Genomic DNA, 6986 nt, shown 5'->3' on the forward strand with positions numbered 1-6986 from the left:
AGTGATCAGCAATATTTTAAAGTTTATACGATGTTTAATAGGCAGCCAATGCAGTGTTGACAGAACGGGGCTAATATGGTCATACTTCCTGGTTCTGGTAAGAACTCGGAGCTGCTGCGTTTTGAACTAGCTGTAGTTTGTTTATTAAGCGAGCGTGCAGGGCAACCACCCAGTAAAGCATTACAATAATCTAGCCTTGAGGTCATAAACGCATGAACTAATTGTTCTGCATTATTCATTGAGAGCATATGACGTAATTTAGATATATTTTTAAGATGGAAGAAAGCGGTTTTACAGATACTAGACACATGACTTTCAAATGAAAGATTGGTATCAAAGAGCACACCCAGGTTCCTAACCGACGACGAAGACTTAACAGAGCAGCCATCAAGTGTTAGACAGTACTCTAGGTTATTACGTGTGGAAGTTTTTTGTCCAATAATTAGAATCTCTGTTTTTTCTGAATTTAGTAGTAGGAAATTACTAGTCATCCAATTTTTTATATCAGCTATGCATTCCGTTAATTTTGTGAATTGGTAGGTTTCGTTAGGTTTTGAAGAAATATACAGCTGAGTATCGTCGGCATAACAGTGAAAGCTAATTCCATGTTTCCTAATGATATCTCCTAATGGTAGCATATACAGAGTGAACAGCAGCGGTCCTAGTACTGAGCCTTGTGGTACGCCATACTGAACTTGTGATTGATAAGACATCTCTTCATTTACTGCTACAAACTGATAACGGTCAGATAAGTATGATTTAAACCATGCTAGTGCAATTCCACTAATGCCAACATAATGTTCGAGTCTATTTAAAAGGATGTTGTGGTCAATGGTGTCAAATGCAGCACTAAGATCAAGTAATACTAATAGAGAGACACAACCACGATCGGATGATAAGAGCAAATCATTTGTGACTCTAACGAGAGCTGTCTCGGTACTATGGTACGGTCTAAATCCGGACTGAAAATCCTCGCAGATATCATTTCTTTCAAGAAAGGAACACAGTTGTGAGGATACTGCTTTTTCTAATATCGTTGACAGAAATGGCAGATTAGAGATCGGCCTGTAATTGACTAGTTTTGTAGGATCAAATTGCTGTTTTTTAACAAGCGGTCATGAAAAAAGTGTCATGTAAACAGCCCCTATGTTAACAGCAAACTAAGGACAAATCACACACACACCTGTCATTACTATGCCAAATAAGGGACAGTTTAAATACTCACCACAAACACAGCCTTTAGGTGTGTTCAACTAGAAGAGACGCTGTACAGAAAGATCAGTGTATGACATTAAAGTAACGCGAGAGTGATTAGAGAGCAGACAACAGGTGTTGGATTACTTTCAATACAAAATGCATTTTACCCCAGCGCTTTCACTAGCCTTTTGGCAAACATAAATTCAAAATACATCAAGCCATGACAACCTTCAGTCGGCCAAGGAGCATAAGCCTTCCTTCATTCTTCACCACCATAGGATTTATTATTAATAATAATCATTAGCACCTATCCTGAGGGTGTTCGGCCAAAAAAAACATGAGATATTCTCCATAGTAACCAATCAAAAAGTCGATTGAGAATCAGGGGCCTCTATGATTGGTGGATCTCATATCGGGTCCCGGCAGGTCATAATACACAAAAATTTACCGTTATGTTTAACATTACAACATAAAAGCCTGAGATAAAAGCTTGTGCTTTCTGTTTTTTTTTTTTCACTATATAATAATTTGCATTTTAAGTACCGGTAATTAACTGCAAAATCTTCAGGTATATCGGCGACGGCGAGAGTGCAACTCGCGAAAACACTGAAATATTATTATTTTTTTGGTTGGTTGGTAATGTTTTTGCTTTCGTAAGACACACATAACTTTTGTGTAATTAATTCATCAGTTGGTAGCCTACAATTAATTGTATGGAACATGGGCACCCACAAGCACAAACATAATTTGGCACCTATAATCAACATTATTATTATTAGGGGCCAAGCACTAAAGGTGTGATAGTATGGTAAAAATCTCTCTCAGTATTGTAGTTAGCACTAGTTTCCTAGTGTGTGCCAGTTTGTTCCCTTGGCATTTGATTGAACAGAAGATGTGATGAGAAGCTGAAGTCAGCGGTGATGTCATAAAAATCTGTGATCCATTGTAGCGGAATTTTGAATGCTTATATCTCCTAAATGTAATTTTTTTCATTGTTTTGGAACACACCAGCTTATTCACAACCTTAAAGGGGTCATATAATGCCGTTTTTGTACAAGCTAATATGAATATTTAGGGTCTAAATTAAAAGTTTGTAATATACTTTAATTAAAAATTCTCATTAGTATTGTAAGAAAACACTCATTTTACCTGGTCAAAAACAGCTCTGTTTTCAGCACGCCGTTTTAGTGCATATGTCTTTAAATGATAATGAGCTTTGGTCACCCCGCCCCTCTGTTTTGAGGTGCGTTTTTTACACAACACACGTGGAGTGTTGCCTTGACAACAGTTGAGGCCATATTTTGAAGAATGGCAGCGGGAGTTTCTGAGGATAACATAATAACTATAACGCATTGTTCAGTATAAACGTGGAATTATTAATTATATTGAGAACGTCGTAAAAACATGCCGTAATGTATAACGTTACCCTGAGTGTAAACATTAAGTTAGCCGCATTCATCGTGAAGCGTGCTAGCGATTTGCAAAGTTTAATATAAGGATTAATATAAAGGTTAATAAAACGTTACACTCACTTCTTCTGGAGGTTCAGCAGGAACACGAATAGTTGGTACAGATCCTTTTTTCAGGAGCAGCTTCTTAGCAAAACCTTAGCTTCTTATATTGACCCTCATTTGTAAAGCAGTCTGGTGAAAATTATTTGCGTCAAACAAAAAAACATTTGTCCTGGGGAATATTCCCTTCTAAAGCAAAACTCAGCCACTGCGTCTTCAGCGGTTCTGATCTAGGAACATTAAAATGACTGCTGTGTTCCTTATTGCACCCAAGAACAGAACACCACAATCGCTTAGACGCCATTCTGCTCATAGACAGTGCTCCAGCGTATATCAACAATGATGGACTATGATTGACAGCTCGCTCACGAGCGAGGGCGGGTCTGTGTTGAAACGCTGCTGTCAATCAACAATCGTGGGAGGGGCGTCGATTTTGTGACGTCACAAAATCGAACAGCTCAATTTGAGACAGGGTAAAACATAAGGAGATTTTTTTTTTAAATCACTGGATGTATTTTTATCATTTTATGATGGTTGTGTACAGGCACTGCCAACACACATTACAGTGCAATCAACTGTAAAAGTGCATGTACCATTATATGACCCCTTTAAGGCTAACATATTCATACTAAAAGCTAAAAAACTTAGTTTCAGGGTGGCTTTTAAGCCCTTAATTCTCCTCAATGTTTTGTCTTGCGTTTGGTTAGTGCTTTATCATTCTTGTTCCTATTCTCCTGCGTGTTATTTTGGATTTGCTATTAAAGATTGAATATTTAACTCTCCATCATGTTTGTTGATCAGCAGATTGTAACACATATACAGTATGTCATATATTACTTTTTTTATATGGGAGTGGACTGAATTTATGCTTGTTGTCATCATTTTTACAGTATATCTAGATTAATTTGATTACCATGGCCTCTGTATTCTGCCATACGCTAATGATTTACTGTTTTGTAAAATGTGGAGGGGGTTTCTTCAGTCATTAATGGAATAGCCTATACTTCATAGTTCTCAAAGGAACCCAAGTAAACAGCTAGGACATATTCATATAAAAATGTATTTAAGCTTATCATAATTTTTTCTTCTAGTAATGCCAAATTTAGTCCAAAGTAGGGAAAGTGGCTCTATTTATTCTGGGTTGAACTCTGTTCTCATGGGAGTAGATGGAAAGACATAGGGATGAACAAGGAATTAATTTTAGCTGGGAAAATGCACCATGTGACGTTGTAGTGAGTGATATCATTTTAGTTGGTTCTATAGCAAACACAAATAGTGTCATCTTAGTTTGTAATATAGCTCTAAATATGATATTATATCATGTCTTACTTTAAGACAATGGCGTTGGCTATTCCATGTATGGTTTAATACATTTTTTATATTATAATTTTTTTTTGTTGGATTAGATAATCCCTGTGTTTGCAGTTTTGCTGTTGTTACATATGTAAACCTCTCTTATCCACACAATTAAAATGATTCTGTAAATGATTGTATTTAACTATCGTCAATAATTACATTTTCTGAAATATTTCAAATATTTCAAATTTTACTAGTGTATTTGTCTACTTTAGCACCTTGCTGTGGTTAGGATGAATGAAATGTGATGTCTGAAAAATACATTTAACACTCTTTGATCACAGACAACATTTTAGTGGCCTGTACCAACATCAGTGAGGGCAAGGAATCCAGCTTAACTTCTCGGTATGTAGATGAGCAGGTATCTACTGCTGTCTGCTCTGATGCTGAAGTTCTGGAGATATTCCCAGAGCTGCATGAAGCAGAGCAGAAGAGGAGCGGCTGTGCCTGAGGCCAGGGTGAATGAGTAGGCTGGAATGTTTGCTGTCATATTTTACTTCCAGGTCATCTGGCTCCATGCAGAACAAAAAAAAAAAAACGGGAGGCACTGTAATAATTTCCTGTTTATTCCTTATGTCTCTGCTTCTCTCGTTATTGACATTCGGTGGAATGTCAGGCTCCTGCCTTTTATTTCCCTGGAATCAAATTAATATTTCATGTGTGGTAAGAAACAACCTATTTATGTAAAAGCTTTGCAGCTGGGCTAGCTGTGTAGAAAATATTAATGTGCTCAAACAGAGTCAGTCATCTAATGTAGCTTAAGTAAACGGAAAATTATTCTTGACCGCAAAAAAGGGTTAGTTCACTTATTAATGGAATATACTTCATAAACCGAATAGTAATACGTGTGATTGAAAGGGATAGTTCACCCAAAATTTTAGATTCTGTCATCATTTACTCACCCTCAAGTTGTTCCAAACCTGAATGGGTTGCTTTCTTCTGCTGAACACACAAACAGTTGATGTACCCCACTGAAAAAATACTATGGAAGTAAATGGGGTACATCAACTGTTTGGTTACCAACATTCTTGAAAATATATTTTGTGTTCAGTAGAAGAAAGAAATCCATACAGGTTTGGAACCACTTGAGGGTGAGTAAATGATGACATTATTATTATTTTTGGTGAACTATCCCTTTTGGTGAACTATCCCTTTAAGGAAACAGCTTGGATGCATCCATATAAAAATACCTTGAAATGTCCAATAGACCAATACTAAATTCTATTGTATACAATGTAAACATATATGTAAAAGTACATTGTAATTACATATGTAGGCCTATATGTTTATGCAATACAATGCTGATGTTTTTGCTGATACATTCCCTGCAGAAACATAAGGATTGCAGGTAGTGACTGGCACTGGTATAAAATTCATATAAATTCAGCCTTCAAGAGATGTTTGATTCCCATTAGCATCCCATTCTTTCACATTGTTGCCTAGGTCAACAGTTACACAAAAAATGTGTCTTAACTCTCATACCAATATACTATAGGCTACTTCATAATCACAATGTATTATCAAATGTTTTTATTGTTGTTATTATTTAGATTAGTGGAGTTGTGAGAACACAAATAATATAATTGTTTGTATTTGTAGCACATTGAACACAAACAATCTAGAAAACTGTATCTTTCACAACACTGTAAATATTTGAAGGGATCGTTCACAATTTTTTTTACATTTTGACATTATTCACTTATCATGTTTTTTGCAAACCCTTATAACTTTCTTGCCACAAAAGGTATGTTTTACTGATCACCTAATTATAGATATTTACAATAGGTTGGAATCAAACTATTTTTTTAAATAAAATCCTTAATAAACGTGATCTGATGGAGGAAAGAAGAGTGGTGTCACAGGAATTGCCATAGATGGAAATAATCATAAAGCACCTTAAGGCAAGGTGCACTTTTTCTTAATGTGATTTTTGTGATAGTAAAATTCACATATCCATAAAGACTGTTGACATTTCTCAAAACATCAGAGACACGTGGAGTATTTTTGACTATTACTGTGATGGACTGGCGATCTGTTTAAGGTGTTTCTGGGGGATATCCAATATCCTCCGACCGTAAGCATTTTGGAGAATGGATGGATGTTCTTTCTATTGATTATGAGATGATGTATATAAATTCTTTTTTTAGTATTTGTCCCTGGTTGGTTCCTTGAATTGGACTTATTATTTTTATCACTGGGTGCTAAAGTAGCCTCAAGGGAAGGTCTGTTCATACATTAAGCAAATCATGAAGAAGGAAATCTTCCCCAAGCATGTTATGTAACGGTGTGATAATGTCAATGAAATTCAAATAACAACAGGATGATCACTGCTCGCTGTTCTCACATGAGACATGAATTATACTGTTGATCATTATTTTAAAGCTCTACTTGGTTTTGTGACTGGTCAGTGGCAGAATTCCAGGATGCAGTGTCAGATATTTTTGCATAATGAAGATAGGCTATAATTAATAGTTGTACCAGACAATACTTTTCACATGATACAAATAATGTATATTTATTTGTTTACTAAGACAATCATGTCCCTGGTATCTGTGATTTTGTTGGCATTGAGCCCTTTTCCACACACACACACACACACACACACACACACACACACACACACACACACACACACACACACACACACACATCAATGGCCAGTGAAAAATACCATTCCACAAAAAATATTTAAATTAAAATACCATATTATGTTATGTTATTTTGTTTTATTTTATTTAACTTATAAGTAAAAAAACATTTTTTAAAAAAAAAAAGTTGTCTTTATCAGAAAACCGCTGTGTGTGTGTGAGAGAGAGAGAGAGAGAGAGAGAGAGAGAGAGAGAGAGAGAGAGAGAGAGAGAGAGAGAGAGAGAGAGAGAGAGAGAGAGAGATCTGATCCCAACCTCCCATCATCTGATGCTC

The sequence above is a fragment of the Phoxinus phoxinus genome, assembly GCF_949152265.1.
Source record: "Phoxinus phoxinus genome assembly, chromosome: 15".
Classification (NCBI taxonomy): domain Eukaryota; kingdom Metazoa; phylum Chordata; class Actinopteri; order Cypriniformes; family Leuciscidae; genus Phoxinus; species Phoxinus phoxinus.